The sequence below is a fragment of the Ptychodera flava genome, chromosome 16 (genome assembly GCF_041260155.1).
Source record: "Ptychodera flava strain L36383 chromosome 16, AS_Pfla_20210202, whole genome shotgun sequence".
Lineage (NCBI taxonomy): Eukaryota > Metazoa > Hemichordata > Enteropneusta > Ptychoderidae > Ptychodera > Ptychodera flava.
Genome location: NC_091943.1, coordinates 40727559 through 40753153, shown reverse-complemented (window position 1 = coordinate 40753153; position 25595 = coordinate 40727559). Strand labels below are relative to the sequence as shown.

At 37.1% G+C, this 25595-nt stretch overlaps 1 protein-coding gene across 3 annotated transcripts in view; it reads right to left on the bottom strand.

Moving 5' to 3' along the window:
- Positions 1 to 25595, bottom strand: part of LOC139114842 (uncharacterized) — a 73679-nt gene that overhangs the window by 2369 nt on the left and 45715 nt on the right. The window lies entirely within an intron of this gene.

Below are 25595 nucleotides of genomic sequence, written 5' to 3'. Positions count from 1 at the left end.
CAGGGATTTCATTTGGATGTCATCTCTTGATGTTCAAGACATTGAACAGACACACCAAGACAGCACAGCATGCCAACAGTTCATCTCCACCATTAGTGAAGTGGAAAAGAAAAAGACACAAGATGTAATGGCCGACCACAAGTTTATCTCTATCATCAGTGATGGCTCAACAGATGTATGTTACTAAGAATGAGATCATTTACTGCAGATCAGCATATCAAGGCAATTTATAGACAAACACTTGCTTGGTATGTAGAAGCAGTGAAAAAGGCTGACGCAGTGATGTTATTTTCAGGGCATGTACACAGAGTTTATCTGGAACATTAGGGCCTGGTTCTCTTGGAAAAGCAGATGGTGCTTCAGTTAACACTGGAAATGTTGATGGCGTTATCACTAAAATGCCATAAAACCTATCATTGTCAGTAGTTATGCTCAAATGCTTGGTACACAGACTGGAGCTGGCCTACAGGGAAGCAGTAAAATGCAAATTACACAACACACTCTTGATATTACTGGAGTTACTTGTCTTAACAGTGCACAAGCTTATACCATAGAAGTCAACTGCAGAGAAACAACCTGAGAAAATCATTTGAAACTTTGAATTCTCTCCAAGGCTAAATACCTCTGAGAATTGGAAGGACACGCTGGCTTTCACACACCCTGATGGCAATTCAAAATTTATGAGAATGCTATGGTGCTGTAGTACATACATGTACGTTAAATCTTGAAAAGGTAAGAACATGCAGTTTATTATTTTAGTTTTAAATCTTTGAGCGCAAAAGTCAACTTTTGTTGCCTTTATAAAATGTACCCCGGTCAATTTTTTTCAGATGTTTGCCAAAATTTTGATGAAAACCTGTAGCCAATGAAATGTGATGTGTGTTTGGTCCAAAATAATAATAAAAAAATACAGAAAAATTCATAAAAGTTGTTAAAATGTTGCACTAAAATTTTGGTGGTAAACATTACAGCACTCAAAGGGTAAATTAATGAACATTTTTTTTTATTTTCACAGGATAATCATAAGGTCAACTAAAGAGAGCTTCCAGTAATTACAATACACTTTGAAATAAATGCTTTTTTCTGAGATAATTCCCAGCAACCAAGACCAGTTGTTATAACAAAATTGCACATTTATTAACTTTCAGAACAAGGATAACTCAAAGCTTGGACCTAAAGCAAAAGCTCTGGTGAAAGTGTGGAGGTCAAAGTCAGTGGTGTACTATGCATACTTTCTGCAAGATACCGGAATACTGTCAATGCATTCAAAACAAGTCATTGTTGATGACACAGTCCCCACTTGTTAATGGGTACTTTGATTACAAGTCCTTTGAGAGGATAGAGTCCTGTTCATTAATTGGGTCTAAGATTAAGAATGAGTTCCATGGTGGGGAAAACGTAATTAACCAATGTGGGCTGCCACCCTAATTGCAAAAGGTCATTAAATAAGTCAATTTAATCGACAGGATGTTGCCAAATATTTTTGCATTCTATTATAACACTGATAGATTATCACATGTACCACATTTCATAAACAATACTGCCAAGTGTCAATGAATTGTATTACAGCACTGTGAGATCAACATCTGTACAAAGTTTCATGTAATTGGATGAAGTGTTTCTGGACATATTACTCTAATTAGGAAAGTTTATTACATAATGTACATTAAATATTGATTAACATGCCAGATTAAGAGAGGTCAGGCTGGCACCATGTGTTGCTGTAACAAGTCTGATAGATATGCTGTGATAAGTTGATTAAATTACCTTGATAGGTACTATTAATTAACTTGTTTTTGCTTTTCATTTAATTGCAGGTTGCCCCATTGCCTTACTCTGTGACTGCTTTTGCTAACGATATAAATTTGCCACAACTAAGTATGTTGATTTGTCTCTTTTCTACTAGACATCAAAATTTGTGTTACACAAGGATTTACCTTCAAATGAGATCTGGGTGAAAGTTGGCGGTGATCAAGGAGGTGGCTCAATGAAGTCCACGATTCAAATCCTCAATATTAACAAACCCAACAGTGTTGAAAACACAGTTGTTTGGAATGTATTCCTGGCTGATGACAACTATAAAAAGCTATGTACTGCCATGGCTGTTAATTCAGGACAAGTTTTTATGCTGGATGAATACAGACGGAAGTAAGTCTTTTTAACATTTCTGTTTTCCTTGAAGGGTAACAGTCTTTATTTTGTATGCTTGGAGTAGTACACAATTCAGTTTTGCAAAAACTCAAAATTGTAACAAATGCTCAGAGTTAAGATAAATAGCACCACAAAATATGAAAATAATCTCAAGAAATGAGTGAATAACATTTTTAACTGTTCTTTGTATATTGGAGTTCCTTGTTTGTGATCATCATGAGTACTTTTCTCTTCTAGTATTAATTTACAGCTTGAAGTTGAAGGTCAATGTTTTCTCCCAGAAAAAAACAAATATATAATTTACTCTGAGGGACATGACCATGTAAACTCAGTGTTTCCGCTGCCCGCTCGCCAAATCGCAAATGCGAGAAAAAAGTAGCGTTTGGCGAGAAGATTTTGGCAAAAGTTAGCCAAACTTGTGAATCGAAAATTGCACTATGACGTCATCACTTTGTCTGCGCGCACATGTCCTGCATTCAACTTGAGACGTAATACTGTATACGTATCTCTGTGCATCCCTGACCTTATGCGTCAGGAGATCCTATTTGTAACACGTACAGTATGAATAAAATTGTAACGAAATAACTCACAAATCAATAGTACCGCATGTATATCATGACTATAGTTGACTAAAATGTTGCGAAGTTTTGGGTTTGACTACGCGCAATGTGTGCCTACAGATAACTCCGTGCAGTGACAGCCATGTCATCGTCAACACTGAATTGAATTGAAGGGATCGTAGTGACGGTGAAACTAAGCAAAACGGCAAACTTTCCTTTTTGACTTTGGCTGCTCCACCAATATGGGGGGAACCACCCCTACAACACACATTCTAAGCGCAAGTAAAGCTATGAAATGGAAAGAAAAATTATGATCAATGTAGTAAAGTCGACCGTGAATTTGGAAAGGAAAGTAGCGGCATGCATGGCCAAAAGCTAGCCCTACGATTATGGCGAGAGTGTCCGGCTTTGGCTACAACGGAGGTGGGAGGCGGCGTAGCCAAAGCCGGACACTCTCGCCATACTCGTAGGGCTAGGCTTAAAGCATACGCATGGCATTTTTTAGAACGTAGAGCGAGTAAGGCACTCCTGAATAGCGAAAATGTTCGTGGTGTATTGCTGCCAACAAGAAAATACCTTTACTGGCGTTAGAAACTAGTGTGAATTGGCTTCCTTAAATATAAATTCGCGACAATTTTCAGTGTATCACGGACCGTGGTGTATTGCGACGTGACATCGTATACAGACTTTCAGAGAAGCGCTCGCTCGTCCGCCGAGTCGGCCTATGCGTTCACATCGTGCAAATAAATACTCAAGTCTTGTCACGATATTTGAGCATTTAACTTGATCGTCAGTGAAACAAAAAGATGTTTCTCCATATCAAAAGGGTATATATTTGATATTTTACGGTTCTGTTTACATAATAGACGTGAACATTTGGATTTATGATCCGTGATTTCCGTGATCCATGGCATGATTGAAGCTGGCTGTGAATACACACTGACGTCTTTGATGATGACCCCTGACCCAAGTGCCATTGATACACTGTGCGCTGTCCGAGCTTCGCTTGCTAAACTTCAAGCGTAAAGCAAATGTATTGGAAGTCTAAAAAATGCACATATTTCTCAAGTCTGAGAGTATTTTACTTTCGAACTGCTACGAGAATGGATATCTGATTCATTTGAAAAAACTAGTATGCTGAACCAGGTTTCGTGCCTTTGTCTGTAGCGATATGTACAGTATCGCACGATAGCGATTTCAGGTTTGTTACTGAATATAGTTGCATACGCCTAACTTTGGACAAGTGTCGCTTGGAATTCGGACAAATTTTATGTTGTATGTGTGGCTGATGTTGGCACCTTGTAATCTGAACCATAAATTGGTGTTACTTTTAGTATCCATAGTAGCACTAACAGGGTTTATTTCCATCATTCTTACGGAAAATGCAGACAAATATTTATTTTTGCATATTAATGAGAAAGAAATGACGTCATTTCTGATCAGTGGTATCGGCTTGGCTAATTGAATATCTGGTTTGGCGAATAATTTTTTAGGGCTTCTAGCCAAATTTGCTACAAGATTTTGGAACCCAGGGGAAACACTGAAACTCGGTGTAAAATCTTACAAGAAAATCATCCACACCCACAAACATTTGCATCCTCATTGAACGCAAGGCCCATGCCATATTGGAACAATACTTTCATGCATTCACCATGCTGAAATCTCCATAAACATACATTCTTCACCACATAAAACCCTTTTTCACCCATCAGCGATCCGCACAATGTCTGCTAATTAAGCAACGTCACACTCACTTATCAATTCAAAGAACATAGTTTAAGCTACATGCCATTTCCAACAATGCACACTAAGAATACACTCACCGGAACATCGATTGCAGCCTCACCAAACCAAAGCGCCGCAAACGACGTAGTTAAAAAAAAATTGCTCCTCATTTCTTGTTGGTGGCGCACTTTCATAAACTTCCTGTCGCTACCCCTGCCTGCATTGTAAGCAACCCACAATGCTCCACTCTCTCAGCTTCTACATGTTCCATAACTTCTGAATCAGTACCTTTCTTTATTTACTCACAACCCACTGAACATCATAAGCAATATCATTTTGGTTCATATCTTTTCGGGCTACTCAATTCAACTGTCACATAACATTGCTAAAGTACTTATACAATAAAACGTCAAACTATCACTTTCACCAACTCTGTGCATGCGACTTCAAAGGTAAAACTAGAAAGCATTTGCAAGCAAAAGCGAAGTTCCAGAGACCAGAGCAGCGGAAGAAACAAGAGAATGTGTGACAAAGATAGGTGCAGAATGAAAGAGTGCTTTGGATTTTAATATGCAAGCACGTACCTATAGTTAGGGCTGATAGCAGTAAACACCATAATACAACTAAAAGCAAGGCAGTCCGGGGAATTACAGTACACAGATTACAAATGCCTACATGTACGGTAAAAACACAACAGATACATACGGGGGCGACAACGCACGGAAATGTATATCAGACGACATTCTCGCGAGCCAGAGCAATTATTTTCGCTCCGCTGACCTAAGCAAAAATCAATCGCTTGACGGGTAGCGCTGAGTTGTTGCTGTAAAGACATGCATGGTTTACGACGATGATCAGACGAGAGGAAACATCGGACCTAAGCCGTTGAAATTGAAAACCGAGGCCACATGCATTTTCATTTGATTAAAAGCACAGACTAAAACAATTTTCATTGCTATGTCGCTGTTTTCACAAGATACTGACCGTTTGATCTTGGAAAGTTGAGTTGCTTTCACGTGCAGCCAACGAATGCCGGTGCGGTGACAGACAGTTCACTATGAATGCCTAGCTCTGCATGGCAGGGCTGTGTGTTACCGGCGTTAAACGGCCTCCCACCACAGCCCCGCAGACTGATATAGGAAAAACCGCTGGTGGCTCCTCAGAAATACGGCGGGCAGTTTCTCCGCCAAAACAGCCGATTTTGAATCCAAATTTTGCATTGATCTTCGTTTTCGAGCACACCCACCTCACCTAGGTACACGATGTGCCCAGCCGCGCTTGTAAACTTACAGAAAGCCTACTTTTCTCTCTCTATGCGAGCAAAGCGATCGTATCCGCCTCCATTGTTAATGTCATTCAACCATGAGCAATGGGGCGAAACAGTATAGCCATGTACGGCGAGTATTTAGAGAAAAATAAAATAAAAAAGCAACAAAAAACAAAGCGAAAGAAAGCTAGGATTATTAATAGCTGAACGCAATATGATAGTTGAGCAATGCAAAATAAAAAATAAATAAATAAACAAACAAGAAATGCCCATAAAACCAGTCCGAGATGAGTGATGAAGTCATAAGCGTGTTGCAATGCATTCTGGGTAATAAAGGTAAAATTTGTGTATAGCATGTTCTATGGTAGTAATACCGGAAATAGAGAAAGAAAGAAAGAAAGAAGGAAAGTGAGCAAAAACTAACAGTTCCAGAGCTGGTCTCTGGAACTAACTAGATACACATTTTGACTTTTTAGACAGTTGATATTGGGCCAAAAGTTTCCCCAACATTTGCCAAATTGCCACCTTACACTTCATTCAGTCATTCATTTAAAAGGAGCTCTACAATATATTCAGTCATACATTATCCACATACCTTCAAAATTTGGGATAATGTATAACAAACTTTTGCATATCATATGCATTCATTCAATTGGATGTGATAAATAAATAACACTTGATGAATAATTGTTCTATTGTTTTTGAAACTTTCACTACGTCTTTCCAGTAACGTTGTCTGTCGACCATTATCAGAAATTTTCACTGAATATCCAAAACACACCCGACCATATGATTTATGTTTGCATATTTATCATTAAAATACATTAATTACACATCAAAATTACTGACAAAAAATTACTACTACGTGTGGAACACCTCTGCTGTTACACCTTCACTTATCCACATATCCATCATGGATGAGGTGTGACTTTGAAGCATCCACTAACGGCTTTCTATTACATGCCATCAACGTCTCTGACTTACACAGTATCATTTGCACAAGTTTACCTTTCCTGCACTGCTGTTACCATATTTTTTTCCAGAAATAAAAATACTACTGTAACAATAATACAAGAATATACACCCTCAACGGCAAACTTACCATTCATTCCCTGTCCACTTTATTAAAAACATTAAGTTTCTCTAATCAAACCCACACAAATTCTGTATTACTCACAGGCACCCATGGTCACTCAACACAGAATAACCGTCATTTACAGTTACGATTCTTCACTTATGCAATGAATTTTCACACTTGTTCTCACGTACCAATATAAATGGAATTAATCACAGACAAGGTCTTTTTCACCGCACTCTGTTCTCAGAATACACAAATTCTTATCAACATGGCCACAATTCTTTTGACCCTCTCCACTTAATTGACTCATACATATCATTATGCCATTCCAAATAAATAACGACACATCCCCCTCATATATGTATTTCATACAACTGTTAATGACAATTATTACACGTCATCCCACATGTACAACTTCTACTTTAATACCGGTACATCCTTAAAATTGTCTACCTAACCCCTCATCAGCATTTTCATGCGCATTAACATTAACGCACAATATCAAGTATAGGGTCACAACAATAACAAAGTCACAAGAATCTCTGCGGCAAGCACCAGTGCTGAGCGGACGTTCAAACTGACGCAGGGCCCTAAGGACCATGGTTTCACGATGGCAACCCCACCAAAACAGCAATGTATGGACATCAAAGGTTATATACATGATGTTCAAGCAGTCAAATCCCCATTGAAAGGTTGAAATCTGTATTTTAACTTTACAATGCAAACTGACCACGATGAATACCACAACGCCGTTTCTTTCAATGTCCAGAAAGGAAGGATATGCAAACAGCGGCTACAAATCCGTCCCTCGTTTGTCTACAGTCCATCACCAAAGGAGTTCGCTAGTAAAAATAGACTACTCAGATTGCAATACACTCCAATTTCTTACATCATGCTGGAAATTTTGAAGTGACTTGTGTCAATCAATCAATCAATCTTTTATTACTCAACACACACTGACAGAGAGTGTGGTATGGTACATTTCAGATGAAAGAACAACATGTCCAAAACTGAACACCATCAAATGGATATTAAAATCCAAGTAAATTGAATTGAAGTACAATTTATAACTCTGACTGTAAACAGCTAACTGTAGGTAGCTACTGGAGGGGTCAGCAAACACCAGAATTCCTTATAAATATAGCAAGGTTTAGAAAATTCTGTTCCATAATCTTTTTCATCTCTTCTACTTTTTCTTCGACACTCATAGTGATAGAAAAATCTGTTCCGCTTTTCTGGCACAAAATCAATCTCTCAGAAATATGACACTTGCATGTGAATAAAAGTGAAACTCATCATCTATTACATTACTATCACATCTCAAGCAAATTCTTTCATTTAAAGGTAAATGAGGTTTACATTTCCTACCAATTTCAACACGCAAATTATGATCACTCAGTCTATATTTTGTTAAACTTCTACGTAACCTGAAATCTGAAATATATCTTAATATTTTTCAAAACCAAACTTGGTCTTGAAGATTCTATAAGTGCGCAGTTTGTTACCACTTCCATTCTTCCTTGAATCATTGAAAAGGGTTCTCTTCCAAGTTTCTAAGTATTGATTTTCATACTCATGTTTTAACTTTTTACATAACTGAGAATAAGAATTTACTCTAAATTCACTGAAAACACGACTGTGATTGTAACTTCCCAAAACGTGATGAACAAATTTTGCCCATGGAGAATTGATTTGTACATTTTCTCTAAGTGCATTTTTCAAAATATGGTCTCCTGGTAAATTATTTAATCTACACCAATATCTTATCACAGACATATTGAGCTTAATTTTACAAGGAAATCTACCTAGCTCAGATCTAATACCCTCAAAAGGGGTGCGTTTACTTACTCCTAAAATAAACCTGAGATATGATATACAAAGACTTTCAAGGCAGTTATCAACACTTGTAATTTCTGTCCCCCATATTTCAGAACAATATGAAAGAATTGGGACAATCAAACAATCAAAAAGTTTTAAACACAGCTTTGGATTCAGCATTTTTTCACACAATATAGACTTTTTAATGCTGAATAAAGCTTTCATAGCCTTATTTTTAAGATTAATCATATTTTGTTTGAACTTTCCATTAGGTGTAAAAACAACACCAACATATGTGTACTGATTCACTGCTTCAATCACACTTTTCTCAATAAAAATTGCCGGTTCTTTATGAAACGGTTACCTCTATTAAATATCATTGTTTTTGTCTTATTGATATTGATTGAAAGGCCCCATATTTTACTGTAAGCATGCAACTTATCTAAACAATTTTGTAAACCATCAGCTGATTTTGACATAAGTATCAAATCATCTGCATATAATATACAATTTAACTTCTGATCTCCAATTTCGATAGGAGAATCAGAAATACCACCAAACTCGTGTGGAAGATCATTTAAGAAAATATTAAATAATGTTGGTGACATATTGCAACCTTGTTTCACGCCACATGAGGAAATAAACCCATCTGAATACCACTGGACAGTTTCATTTTGTACTGAGTATCATCATACATAGACTTAACAACATTGTAAAAGCTACCAGATATACCCAACCTCTGCATTTTTAAAAAGAGGCCTTTTCTCCAAACACTATCAAATGCTTTTCTAAAGTCTACAAATGCCACATAAAGATTGTTTGATGAATTTTTCAATCTTTTCATGGAGAACATCTTATCAATAGCAGTCTTTAACAGAAAAACACAGTCTGATGTACGTCTGTTTTTTCGAAAACCAAACTGGAAGTTAGAAAAAATATTATTATCCTCAAGATACTTAATAAGCCTCCTATTCATCACTGATGTAAAAAGTTTTGAGAAACAACTTAAAAGAGCAATTGCTCTATAATTATTCGGATCACACTTATCCCCTGACTTGTGAAGTGGAACTAATAAAGTGGATTTCCAAACTGCTGGAAAATTGCCGCTTTCTAAAATGTGATTAAATAACTTAAGAATGCTACTTATACAAAGACTATTACTGACTTTAATCATTTCATTTATAACTGAGTCTTCTCCTGGCGCTTTATGATCTTTTAATTGTTTTATAGCAAGCAATAACTCATTGTGTTTTATTGGCATATTAAGATACGTATTCAATCTCTTTATTTTTTCAAGATCATTTAGTTCATGTGAAATACCATTTTCATTGACAGTTGTTGATGAATTGTAAAGTGACTTAAAATATTTTACCCAGTCCTTACAATGTATAGACTCATCTACAGATGCCCCTGATTTGGAACGAAGATTCTTCAAAATATTCCAATACTCAGTTGAGTTATTATTTGTTGATTCTAATCTGTCTATTAAACATCTGCTATACTGCTTTTTATTAAATTTCAGAAGTTTTCTATATTTTTTCCTCAAGCTGAAATAATTGCATCTTAAAAAATAATCATTGGGATTCTTATCAAAGGCTTTCATAGCGATCTTTAGTTCTTTGCGTAAATTATTACAATCTTGGTCAAACCACTGATTTCTTTTCTTCTTTTTTCCAGGATTGCTGTACTTAATTTTTAAACTTTCTCGGGCTCCTTTAGAAAAAATTTTAGTTAACGTGATAGCTGCTGAGTTCGTATCAACAAGACCTTCATTATATTTCAAAAACTTATCAATGTATTTGTAAAATCTTGATTACTCATCACACTATTGAAAGCATCAGCACTATTACATTCCCAAACATATTTTGGCGGAAGCTTATTTGGAGGAGAGTCATGAACTACTCTGTAATTACAACTCAATGAAGTACTTATGGCACAATGATCAGACATGGCATTAAAATCATGCACTTTAAAGTATTGCAAATTCTTATAATTTGACTTAGAAGTGATACAATAATCAACAGCACTAGATCCCATTGGATGATGATAGGTATATTTTCCAGATAAGTCTCCAACAGTTCTCCCATTAGCAATTAACAGGTTGTTATTCAGACAAAGATCAATCAATTGTTTACCAAATCTATTACCTTTTGGTAGCGAGGAATCTTTAGAATTTCTTACTCTAAATTATCAGATGTATAAAAATTGGGAACTGGAGTATATACTATATCATCGTTCTGGATAAAGTCTGTTAGAAATCCAACTCTACTATTAAAATCACCCATTACAACAATATCACCTCTCAAAGAGTATTGAGCTATTTCCCTCTCTAATGCATCAAAATAATCATATTTCACATGTACAGAAGAATTTTCAGGTGGAATATACACACAGCAAATGTACACATCATTGTTCAAAGAAAAGAACTGCTTATCAAGTTTACACCATAAAAAATCAGAAACACTTGATTTTAACTTTGAAATACCTTTTTTCAGTGATGATCTGAACATGATTGCTGACCCTCCAGCAGCTCTACCTCTTTTTTTAACATTACAACTTCTTTCAGAACGAAAAACACTATAACCCTTGATATGGAAAAACTCCTTACTACAAGTCAACCAGGTTTCTTGTAAACAAGCTACATCAAACTGTTTGATAAAATCTAAAAACTCGTCCGCAAAAACATTTTTATTGGTAAGACCATGCACATTCCAAGAACAGATAGTGATATTACTTTGACAAGAAACTGAGGTTTTATCTTGACATGTTTTAAGCTTTGGAAAATACTTGCCAGCAAATTTACACATGAAATGGTAAAAAATGTCTGAAAGACAGTGATTTTTGCAAATTAAGCTCAAGTACACTCTACACTACAAACTCTGAGAATAATGTCCATTTCTGATCAATGAATGGATAAATGAATGGAAGGGGAAAAAGAGACTTACTTGTCTAACTTTAAGTAAATACACAACCCCTCGATTTAGAACAGGTCATATGAACTGCTTCATTATAACTTTTGGCATTTATATCAGTAATGCATTCAACCAATCTCGGTAGAACACTTGACACAGCAACAAATGCTTTCGGGAATTATTGAACACTTTGTTCAATAGAGTATCAAAGCATTGCCATTAGGTTTCCATGGTCTATTTCTGTTATACATGTATGACTTCTCATATCCATTATTACCAGAATTATACGTATTTCTTGGTTTGAAAGTGTCATAGCTTGACATGCTACCATAACCATTTCTGTAGTTTCCATGACTACCCATACCTGTTACCATATTGGTTTCTATTTCATATCTATTTCTGTAATACCCACGACTACCATTTGCCCTGTCAAACTCACTTCTGTGGAAGTCATAATGACTACCATTTGCCCCATCAAACCCACTTCTGTGTCAATATCCCTCACATTTAGTCTCCTGCACTTCTTCACTTACTATGCATACGACTCATCCAATCAAATGGCTTTCCAGCCACTTGGTTAAAATTCACGGGATTCCACTGCAAAACTGTCTAAAATCACTATGATATTCAACTGGAAATTCATCAAATATAAGAACAAATTTAAACCGTCTGTTCTCTTCTCGCTAGCGCCAACACTTCCCTGCACTCAACAACTTCATCATGAACAACCTTCAATATATTTTTCTCTGGTATGGAAACCCTGAAACAGAAACCCCATGCTTTATCCAAAGTAAACATGGACTTGATTTTCAAACACCGTCATTCATTGGTTGAACTTCAGATCGGGGATATTTTCTGTCAATTCAACATACCAACAAAGCCTTTACTAAGTTTTAGTGCCTCTACAATCCCCTTTTCTTTTCATGCTATGTAAGTCAGGTTACCCACAATTCCCCTTGATTTGTGCACTTGCACATTATTTGCTACACAGGCTGATAAATTTTTTCCAATCTACCAACAATTTGACACTTAGATTTCATTTTAACGTGATTTGACAAAAATTTGTTCCAAAATTATTGTTTTAAATTCACCAGTTATTTGAATAAAATGCCAGAATGTTTTTATGTCCTCAAAATTCTACACTTGTCAAGCTAAAGTTACTGCTACTGAGATGGTCTCATCATAACACTTGTTAGACATGCAAATTTTCTTTCTCATGAACACTCAAAAAAATTTTCTTGCCAACACACAACTTCTTCCCTAAAGTTCGCCCCTTCAAATTTTTATAAATGTTCCGGCAAATCATGGCATGGCCACTAATAGTTGGGAATAGACAGCAATGCTGTGATCTATCAATCACACTTAGGTCATGGGTCATTGCCACACAACCTCTGAAGGCTACTCCAAAGGCTTTTATCGTGGTTTACTACAACACCAATCACTGTCACTGATTTCTCTCACAAAATAATGAAATAGCATCATCTTTGAATCTATCAACCTGCACATACCTTATACTGACTATCTACAACTCAACTACTGCTACTAACAATTTTGAATGTTACATGTATTTCCACCCATCAACGGTTTCTGCAACATTTACCGTCACATAAAATGCATTGAATTCGTTTCACGTCAATAGTTCAAATTCACACAGAAACCATCAAGACATCACAGTAAAACTGTTGAAAATACATGTCATAGTCAAATTGTTAGCAGCATTAGCAGATGACTCATAAATAGTCAAGATGAAGATATTTCATTACTTTCCAAGCTAAATCAACAGCACCAATCATTGTCATAGTAAAGTAACAAAAAGACCCCAACCTTGTGACCTGCAGTAGTTCTATTGCAATGCCCTTTTTAACCCAAACATCATCAATTCAACACAGCACAACTACAAAGTCACAGCTATACCACCAGTGACATATATGAAGTAATCATTGCCTGTCCCCTGGTGATATGCATTGATCTCCTTGCATTTGACCCAAAATTCTATAGTAGATTTTACTACAGTACAGTAACATTTGATCTCCTTCATATTCTTTGTTCATAATCAATAGTTTTATAACATTTTCTTGTATTGGAGGTACTCAGAATAGCCATCACTCTTACTTGTTACAGTTATCACAAAACTTTTGTTTACATCTTATCCCCTTATGTTTCTTGTCTTTCCAGCACTCAGTCATACTGCTCCTAGTACCTCCAACACCGACCTGTTTGATATTAAGTGTGGTTAAGATCACCACGGTTGAACCCATTCCTAAAAAAGAAATTGCATTCAAGCACAAGATACCAACATCTTTAACACCTATCAACATCAAAGATATCCAAGATATTACTGATACTGATCAAGCTGTAAGTACCCAATCATTCGCCATGATTTTACACACCTCACCAAATACCAACATTAACATTCATGATATCTACTACCACTGCATCCCTCAATTGCTGCAAAGTCTCTGGCACAAACTGATATGCATCATGTAGTTGATATACAGAACAAAAATCTCAACACAATCATCAATAATGTCCACAGAAGTACCGTACTGTTCCTTTAATAATCAAAGACAGATAATCATCCCTTTGGTAATATAATACTTCAGTAATTCATTAACTCAGAACTCCTTGAATTATGTATTTATAAAAACCCACACTCACAGAAAATCTTTAGTTGCCACCCTATCACCATTCTGTAGATACTTTCACCTTACAGTTAGTTTAAATAACCTTCACAAACTGCATGCTTTTCCCTATTTCTTGTGTTGGCACACATGAGCAACTACTGTCACTGCCTCCATCTGCAAAATAACCAATGTTTACTCCTCAGACTTGTAAACATCTTCCTCTCAAATTTCAATAATTATTTGCCTTCATCTATACAGGTCGCAGTCAAAGTAAAGATTGTTCAAGGTCCAGACAGTCAACATATCCTTAAGGACGACAAACAACTGTTGCTGACACAGTACGTGATTGCTGATTCATCTGCTTTGATTGTCTTATCAACCTGGAACAACCACAAGAACTAACAATATGGCTCTTCATATCTCTTCCAGAACGTAGTGACCAGACAGTTCCAGGGAGAAACTCAACTACACATTGCATCTCACACAAATCATCAGTCACATGTAATAGCAGATCTTGAACAAGTAACTGACCATGACTACCACAAAGCATGTGGAAAAGTAGCTTCAGTACAGGTGCAAGTTACAATGCATTGTGTATCATGCAGAAAAGCTATCACTGATATCAATCAGGAATATATGCGATGTCCTGCCTGCCAGATGAATCAGCATGAATCTGGTGTAACTAGCAACAAAAACATGTTACTGCTAAAGGTCAAGACACAACTTTCAAAGTCCAGCAAAGCGCACTTCAGCAATTCCTTCAACCCATCAACAATGCTCATCTCATAAACAATGACGGTGACAAACTGGAAAACTACTTTCTCAAAGTTAACCAAAACCTTGAACTATACCATTCTGAGGCGCACACTGTAAATGGGTTACAATTAACACAAAAGTATTAGACACATCTGTATTAGTGTTCAAGTGTGTACATATCAGCTATCATGAGAGCATTACAACTACTCCTGTTCTTAATTTGTGTTGAAATGTACACATATCAGCCACAGTGATAGCATTACTGCTACTTCAGTGTATTAGCTAACAAAGTAGTGATACTGCTACTTCTGTTCTGTATTATAACATTCAAGTGTACACATATCAGCTACCATGATGATATTACTGCTACTCCTGTTCTGTATTGTTCTGTTCTGTGTATTCTAAGGAAAAAACTCAAGATGTCGAGTGTCATTAATGAAGGCCTGTCACAGAGTGTACAAGCTGTAAAAAACTATAAAGGTAAACAGATGACTCATGCATACAAATCACTTGCACAGGCCGCTGCAGCAGGAGTTGCAAAGAAGTATAGATTGAAGGGTGTCATAAAGAAAGAACTTGGGATCAGCATAATGAGGTCAAAACAATCAGATTCTAAATGGTGGACACAGAAAGAAAGAAAAGGTGTAATGATGCTCTCTCTAACTTTGTTAAGTAAACAGTGAAGGATTTCTATCTGTCTGATGAGGTAAGCGGAGAACTCCCAAAACAAGAGAGATGTTTTCAAAGTTCTCAATGAACGATGAGAGAAGATCTCCATTCAAAGCACTTGCTGCTAGTCACTCAAAGAGAAGCCTATGCAATGTTTAGAGAGAAACATCCATACATCAAAATAATTAAGCCAACGCTCATTTGATGGGTTGAGACCAAAAAATATCAAATACATTTCAGAGGCATCATGAGTACATGTATCATGCCTTTGTACCATGTGCTCTAACATCACACAAAAAAGCAGCTCTGAAGTCATTCTTACTTTCACTGTCAAAATGTAAAACTGAAGTTGATGAGAGAAAGCAAGAAACTATGGAAAGTTTGATACAGCTGGTGAAGTCAGGTGATATTACAGTGAATTCCAGTGGTCTCACAAGCCTCACTGTTTGCAAGCCTATTTGAGTCAGGAATGCTGTGAATTTGGTCCTGATATGCTTGACACTCACATTTGTCCATGGAAGTGTTGAAGGATATGCAGATAGAGCGGAGAAAATAGGAGTATGGATCAGTTGAATTGGTGATGGTCAAAACAAGTTCACCAGTTCACTGATGGAGCAACGGCCCAACATTAAAGAGGCACTCCCACTTGGTAACATTTTTGAAACACAATTTGTTAATGCCAACGGTCGATATTTGACGTGGCGACTCTGCGCGGATCACAAGATATCGATAAAAACATGTCATTTCCCGAAGATTTACGATCGTTTCTGGTTACGACCCGAAATCCCCCGAAAGTGTGTTGTTGTGCTAATTGACGATATTCTAAGGAGTCCAAAAACGTTCGAATGACGCAATTAATTTACCTCCAACTGCGATGACTTTATATACATCATTATCAATGCCTTTACCTCTGGTAATTTTTTTTTAAAACTTCTCCTTAGTTTTTGTCGTTTTCATTATTCTCAATCAGTTGTAGTAAATTTTTAAACAATACCACATAGATATCAGTTTTTACGTGTAAGATATTAGTTGCCTATGATGACTACATTTTGTCGTCTGCCACACAGTTACGCGTGGTTCGATACATAGCGGCCGCCGCGTGTGGTATGCGCGCGTACCACGCGGCGGCCACTATGCACACTATGTATCAACCGCACCTATCTATGCTAGTGACCTATGCGAATTCTGGTGGAATCAGCAAACTTTGTTTTCGTTTTTTTGCCGAGTCAGTAGGACTCGGCTTTCTCCCATGGGACATGACCGCTCACCGACGCGAGTGGTACTGCTGTGGCGTACAGCAGCGTCAGCGTAGACTCGTACTCCATAGCTTAGTTGACAATGGCCCCAGTGCCGAACGTTCTATGTTCGGAAGCTGAATTCAGGTGGGCCACTCGAATTCAAACTTTAACTTTTTTGAGGACATGTCTTTATCGATATCTTGCGATCCGCGCGCAGTCGCCATGTCAAATATCGACCGTTGGCATTAAAAAAATGTGTTTTAAAAATGTTACCAAGTGGGAGTGCCTCTTTGAGGCGAGAGTGTCATTAGCCAATATTTCATATGGTGAACGAGATTATGGAGTGAAGATACAGCGCAATTACTATGAAACTTCTCATGGAAAGGCAGTGTGTGATGGTATTAGGGCTGTAACAATGTACACTGCATCACCAGGCAACAATCTGAAATGCTGAAGAATTGTATCAGTTTTGCTTGAAAACACTTGCAAAAGACAACGTTGTCTATCCCAGTCATGGAAAACGTGGTGAATTATATATTGTCGATTCATCTACATCCAAAGGGTGAGATTAAGAGAGATCGGCCATCCACAGAGATGAAAACAGTGAAGGGGACAAGGCAACAACACTGTGTCTCAGGAACTGACAAACCACTGCATATAAGAACAAGGATTTTATCATGCTACTGTGTTAACTGTAAAGACAGAAAGTCAGATATGTGCATCTTTGCTGAATATGTAAATAACTGGACAGTTACCCTACTTCAGCTGATGTCAACAGTTTGTAAATGTCCAATACCAGAGCCAGAATCAGAACCTGAACCACTCCCTGCAGGGCTCGAAATTAACATTTTATCCTGGTAGTCATTTTGACCACCACATTTTAAATTTGGTGGTCATTTTAAGGAAACAGGCAGTCAATATTTTTTTTAACTGAATCATATTATCAGGCTTTTTGTATTCACGAAAAGAGAGGTCAATGTTATGGTGGGAGTCTTTGAACATGGCTGTACCCAAAATGTACATGTCCTTACAGTGGATAAAAAAAAATTAATACCTATGTTGGATAGAAAAAAAAACTGATAATGATTTTGCCAACAACTTCTCATCTACTGACTTGTGCTTTATTGGAACCCAAACAACATGCAAATACATGTAGATGGCACAATTCGTTCATATTGTTTATCTTGCAATCATATTTTTATACTTGCCAGAGTTCCAAATTGATCGCTGCGTTGTATAATGTTTTGTAATGATAAGTAGAAGGATTTTGAAAGTTTTTTCCGTTGCGAGAAATATTTGCATAAATGTTGCAAAATGAAATTTAGTTTATTAGCACCTGTGAAGGCCCAGTGCCAAAAAAAGGAATGAAACGTTATGTGTATCAATTTCTTCAGGGCCGATTGCAATTTTGTATTGATGAAATGGTACCCTTGCCATCAGACAAACCGGCAACCGCTGAAATACTAAATGTTTTACATGGTGGTCAAAATGACCACAGTTACAGAATTTGGAGGTCAAGCAGAGAAAAATGGTGGTCATTTGACGCAAGACCACCACTAATTTCGAGCCCTGCCCTGAGGCATGCTGTGAAAATACCGTAGGTATGTGTATTATCCAGTCTCTTTTCCAATATTAAACAAAAACACCAATCAGCTGAGCAATCACTGCTAATCAAAGTTCTGTGTTAAAATGCTACATATAGGTCATTCACAGAAGATGAAGTGAAATCAAAAGACCAAAAGTCTATAGAACTGCATGGCTATATAGCAGTCAGGATACCTGCTGGGAAAAAGAACAGTCAAGCTGTTTACAGTACCGGTAGGCAAAACCCTGAAAAATTATGAGATGTTTGTCAGTGCGTTCCTATACTGAGATATGTATTGTTTTGACAGTTTGTTTTCCTAAATGTTCCCGTTCTTTGATATGCAAAATAGTGCAGCATACACCAAACCAATATTTCTGTATAACTTTTGTAGGTTATTGGAGTATTGGATGACTACACACAGTCAGATTCTTCAAAGAAGTCAGGTGTGGTGTTTATATTTTGCCAGAGAATCCAGAGGAAACCACTCAACCCATAACTGACATTATTTCTGTACTGAGTACACCCGATCGGAGACTCTGCTATCGTTTTGACCAAAAGGAACTCAGAACAGCCATGAAATAAATTTAAAGAATTTTAAAGTGGAGTGCCTGTTCTCACAACCATCTAAACAGTTAAAGCAAACAGCAATATAAAAAATTAGGGGTTGGGGCGATGTGTGTGTTTGTGTGTTTCTGACATGTTGTTGTATTTGATTGACTTATGTGTATTCACATTTCCAGTATTTTAGATTTAATACTGTAGGAAGTGTTTAACAACCACAAAATGGTTTATAAACTAGTAAATATAATTTAAAATGTTCCTTTTACTTGTTTCAAGTTTACTGTAAAAAACATCTGTTTATCAGTTTATGAATACAGCAAATTGTATATTGTCTCTCAGTTAAAAGCTTTCCAATTCTACGGAGCAGTGTCACGTCCTCTGTAGGAGTTGCACTAAAGTTAATTGACATATTTTTCAGTTGAAAGTTTAGACTAATAGTCTTGGTATGGATGTTAGATACAAGAGTTTTGAGTTCATAAGCACACATTAAAATGTTGACTTTTTTCTGAACATTGTTCTTGTTATAGCATGAAGTGTTTCAGATATTGCCAATCTTTCACTGACCTGTTAAGTGTAGAAATGACAGACAAATGCCAAAATAGCAGAAGAAAATTATAATTGACAATTAAAAACTGTTCAACTTCATTGTTATAACCTTGTTGAGTAACATAGTGCATTGCAAATAAAAATAATTCTGATTTAGTCCAACACTGAAATGGTTTGGAATCAGTTGATGACATGTCACTCCTATGTAGCAGTTTTGCAAACTATAAATAGACTGGTTGTAATTCCAAAATTTTGCAAAGAGTTATCTTTCCCTATAACATTACAACAAGGGAGGAAAATTAAATCAACTCAGAGATTTTATTTTTGACCAATTTGTCCCCCAAAATTGCACCCTAAGCTTGCTTGCGCTGATAAGTATTCTTGTATGCTTTTATACATGATGCCTGATGTTCCTAGTGTGAGCAGGTAACCACATCATAAATACTACATTGTGATCTTTTTTGGCATTAAAGTTTTGCAAATCAACCACAAATTCTTGTTCAATCCTACTAGCATGTTGCATGAAAAGGTTAGGTATTTTCAGTGAGGGTTGGGTTTGTTTTCAGAACAAGGGATTGAACCGACACATCACCTTTTCAATGATTCTCTGTGGAGTTATCAATGTGTACCAGGTTAAGATTGTGGAAGAATGTTGAGCTGATGATGAAAGACCACTATGTAAAAACATACCCCCTCTCATGCTGTGCCTGAAATCATAAGGCATGGTCCATACCAAAAGTACAAAGCAAATTGGTGATGTGGCTAAAATAATGTAAAATGATGAGATTTGCTAAATCTTGCTTGAATTTGTATGGAATTGATTGGACTGTGTATTAAATATGTTCTTAAATTAAACTCATTTTAATGAATATATATTATTGTTTTGCTGTGAATCATTGTAGAATGTGTTCATGTATGTGCCAATATACATGCATAGGTTGTGTGGTTGTCTGTATGTGTCTGTGTCTGTGTTAAATAAAAGAGTAAACCATCAGACACTAACTAAAGAAATTTCCAGTTGTTCAGTATTTCATATCAACTTTAATGGTAAACAGTATAAGAAAACTCATAAAAACTGCTTGTTGCAACTTTCCTTTATCATTTCTGTCTTGTTTCCATCACCAAAAATAGTTGAACATTGTTCGAATATGCTGCATCCAAAGGAAATTCAAGGTTGGCCATAGAGGGCGCCCATACATGCTGCTGTCACATTGTTTTTTAAACTATGTCCCTATGGGGTATAACCTCATACACATTGCATATTTCATTTATACAATTCGCACATTATATCCATACTACCGGTATGTCATCCCTATTGGAACTTGTGTAAACAAATTTTAAAGACACCTGAAGTAGTTTCAAACAAAAACACTGTAATTGGAGTGACATGTGTTCAGAAGCCTGAGATGAATAGATAACATCAAAGTAACACTTCACAAATACTCTGCCATAGGACAAATACACACAGCACAAGGCATTGATGTCAAGATTTTAACAAGATGATAGTATACAACAGTTAGTCTTTAAAGACATAGGGAAATGCATGGCTCTCCATCATGTTCATAAAAAACAGCTGAATTTATTTCACATCAATGTACATTAATATGGAGTATAAAGAATTCAGTATTTCATCATAAATATTCAGGAGAAGTATCTTCTTAAATGACAGCATAGTCTCTCCACCCATGAGATCCAAAACAATCAACAATACATTCACTGTCCACCAACATTTACCCCCTGATGGGTTCCACAAAATTATTTCATTGTTTCTTGTGAGAAACTCTAAGTTAACTGAGAATTCATTTCATGTTCTGGTCTGTGATAATTCTATTTTGTGCCCTGGCGAAGAGGTTTCAAACAAGAGTTCTGGATGTCAACATTTCTACTGAGGTTGCTATGTTCTATACAAACATGTGGTTGGATTCAGGTTGGGATTCACCTAAATGTCCTCGGACATAGAGGGCGCCACAGTGATATATTTCACATGATTGCCATCATAGAATAAGATTGGTGTAAAGTTTCATTGGAATTAGAATCCGTTTACAGACCAAGGGAATAGAACAGTACCCAGCACACATTCCCAATCCCTTTGTTGTTGTATGTATTGATCATGCCAACATACATAAATTATCAAACAAGCATTATGCAAGATTTTGACAAGGATCATACAAAAGTTTCTCAAGTATAACGTAGAATTTGCCTCTTGGACAGAGATTCTGACTCTCAAATTTTCACAATACTTTTCTAATTTACCACTTGTGTGGGCTAATTTTGAAGCACCAAGCAGTAAGTTAACTTTTTACGATCTTATTTTTGAGAAAATCAAAAATATTTTCAACATAGAGTTGCCATAGAAATTTTGGTAATTTTGAATGCCAAATATTTGTAAATTTCAGGGAATTTGTTTTTCTTGTAGCAAAATTTGCAAGTTACTAACCCCTGATTCTAATTCTTGACTGTGAGACAGAAAAGATGAAAGTTTCCTTGAGGAAAGTTTGAACAAAAGTTTTAGTCATTCCGTTTGGAAGGGCATGCTACCTTAAACAAGAGAAGAAGTTGTACTTCATTGTTGACAACCTATAATTATCAATCAATCAATCAGTCAATTTTCATCACAAAACACTGAATTATTGTACATTCATGATGAGATATAATAATTATTAACAATGGAAAACCATCAAATGGAGGACACATCCTAGTCCCTGTTTTTGACTAATGGTTGATGATACAAGTCATTACTATATCACAGCAGTCAGCTAATGAAGGGTTCAGTGATACAAGTCATTACTGTACCACTGCAGTCAGCTCATGAAGGGTTTTGTGATACAAGTCATTACTGTATCACTGCAGTCAGCTAATGAAGGGTTTAGTGATACAAGTCATTACTATATCACTGCAGTCGGCTAATGAAGGGTTGAGTGATATAAGTCATTACTGTTTCACTGCAGTTTGCTAATGAAAGGTTGAGTGATTCCAGTCATTACTGTGTCACTGCAGTCGGCTAATGAAGGGTTCAGTGATACAAGTCATTACAGTGTCACTGCAGTCAGCTAATGATGGGTTCAGTGATACAAGTCTTTACTGTGTCACTGCAGTCGGCTAATGAAGGGTTTAGTGATACAAGTCATTACTATATCACTGCAGTTGGCTAATGAAGGGTTTGGTGATATAAGTCATTACTATATCACTGCAGTCGGCTAATGAAGGGTTGAGTGATATAAGTCATTACTGTTTCACTGCAGTTTGCTAATGAAAGGTTGAGTGATTCCTGTCATTACTGTGTCACTGCAGTCAGCTCATGAAGGGTTCAGTGATACAAGTCTTTACTGTGTCACTGCAGTCGGCTAATGAAGGGTTCAGTGATACAAGTCATTACTGTGTCACTGCAGTCAGCTAATGATGGGTTCAGTGATACAAGTCTTTACTGTGTCACTGCAGTCGGCTAATGAAGGGTTGAGTGATACAAGTCATTACTGTGTCACTGCAGTCAGCTAATGATGGGTTCAGTGATACAAGTCATTACTGTGTCACTGCAGTTGGCTAATGAAGGGTTGAGTGATACAAGTCATTACTGTGTCACTGCAGTCAGCTAATGATGGGTTCAGTGATACAAGTCATTACTGTGTCACTGCAGTCGGCTAATGAAGGGTTGAGTGATACAAGTCATTACTGTGTCACAGCAGTCAGCTAATGATGGGTTCAGTGATGGCTATTGACAAAGGTTGAGACGACCCAAACTAGCCAAAATTAGCCAAACCAGCATAAACCACCAAAACGACCCATATCATCAAGTAAACGACCTAAAACAAACATTCTAGGTATTCAGGGATACAATAAAACTCCACCTTCTGGAGAAACCGTCGACAGAATTGCGGGCAGCCATGTTGTTGGTACTATCAATTACCAAGTTGTGGGGCTCATTTCGATGACACAACTGAAAACGAAAATAACTTCAGCATCGTAACTGGCCAACTGCAGTGCAGTGCTAGTGGGGCATAATTGACGAATTTTCGAAAACATGTGGTCTCCAGACTCTCATTCACCGGCCAATAATGTGCAGGTGAGTGAAAAAAAGGTTAAGTTCTACGATTTTTAGTGTTTAACTATGTTTTGGAAGATTTTGCGCTTTTTTTTGCTCCAAGAGAGACTCTTTAATGATTTTCCATCAATGCCATCTATTTGCTATTTATTTGCTAGATCTTCAACTTTCCATGGTAACCTGCATGCACGCATATATATGTTTGTGTGCATGCATGCATGCATGCACATATATGCAGGTATGTGTATGTACATGTATGGAACCAGGGCCACGGCACATGTTATCTTAATATTTGGTTTGTAGAATTTATTCAAATAAATTAATGTTGGTATCAAAAAAATGTGAATGAGCTGTAAAAATGTAATAAACTAAAAACTTTGATCTCATTCCTTGGTAAGCCACTAAACACGACAACGGGGAAATTCCCTGTGCTACACTTTACGTTGTAAAAGCAGTAACAATCTTGCACAGCGCCCTCTATTGAAGAAACAAACCGAACCCCTTAACTCGTTGAGGCATGTATAGGAATTTGCAATGATCGAAAATGCCGGCTGGTTTTCGCCGTTTTTGGGGCGGTTTCTCCAGAAATCTGAGACATATTTCATCCCTGTGCTTATTTTAGGTCGTTTACTTGATGATATGGGTCGTTTATGGTGGTTTATGGTGGTTTGGCTAATTTTGGCTAGTTTGGGTCGTCTCAACCTTTGTCAATAGCCGTTCAGTGATACAAGTCTTTACTGTGTCACTGCATTCGGCTAATGAAGGGTTCAGTGATACAAGTCATTACTGTGTCACTGCAGTCAGCTAATGAAGGGTTTAGTGATACAAGTCATCACTGTGTCACTGCAGTCGGCTAATGAAGGGTTGAGTGATACAAGTCATTACTGTGTCACTGCAGTCGGCTAATGAAGGGTTGAGTGATACAAGTCATTACTGTGTCACTGCAGTCTGCTAATGAAGGGTTGAGTGATACAAGTCATTACTGTGTCACTGCAGTTTGCTAATGAAGGGTTCAGTGATACAAGTCATTACTGTGTCACTGCAGTCAGCTAATGAAGGGTTTAGTGATACAAGTCATCACTATATCACTGCAGTCTGCTAATGAAGGGTTGAGTGATACAAGTCATTACTGTGTCACTGCAGTCAGCTAATGAAGGGTTCAGTGATACAAGTCATTACTGTGTCACTGCAGTCGGCTAATGAAGGGTTCAGTGATACAAGTCATTACTGTGTCACTGCAGTCAGCTAATGAAGGGTTTAGTGATACAAGTCATTACTGTGTCACTGCAGTCGGCTAATGATGGGTTCAGTGATATAAGTCATTACTGTGTCACTGCAGTCAGCTAATGAAGGGTTTAGTGATACAAGTCATTACTGTGTCACTGCAGTCGGCTAATAAAGGGTTGAGTGATACAAGTCATTACTGTGTCACAGCAGTCAGCTAATGATGGGTTCAGTGATACAAGTCTTTACTGAGTCACTGCATTCGGCTAATGAAGGGTTCAGTGATACAAGTCATTACTGTGTCACTGCACTCAGCTAATGAAGGGTTTAGTGATATAAGTCATCACTGTGTCACTGCAGTCGGCTAATGAAGGGTTGAGTGATACAAGTCATTACTGTGTCACTGCAGTCGGCTAATGAAGGGTTTAGTGATACAAGTCATTACTGTGTCACTGCAGTCGGCTAACGAAGGGTTGAGTGATACAAGTCATTACTGTATCACTGCAGTCTGCTAATGAAGGGTTTAGTGATACATTGTCACTGCAGTCTGCTAATGAAGGGTTTAGTGATACAAGTCATTACTGTGTCACTGCAGTCAGCTAATGAAGGGTTGAGTGATACAAGTCATTACTGTATCACTGCAGTCTGCTAATGAAGGGTTTAGTGATACATTGTCACTGCATTCGGCTAATGAAGGGTTCAGTGATACAAGTCATTACTGTGTCACTGCAGTCAGCTAATGAAGGGTTTAGTGATACAAGTCATTACTGTGTCACTGCAGTCGGCTAACGAAGGGTTGAGTGATACAAGTCATTACTGTATCACTGCAGTCTGCTAATGAA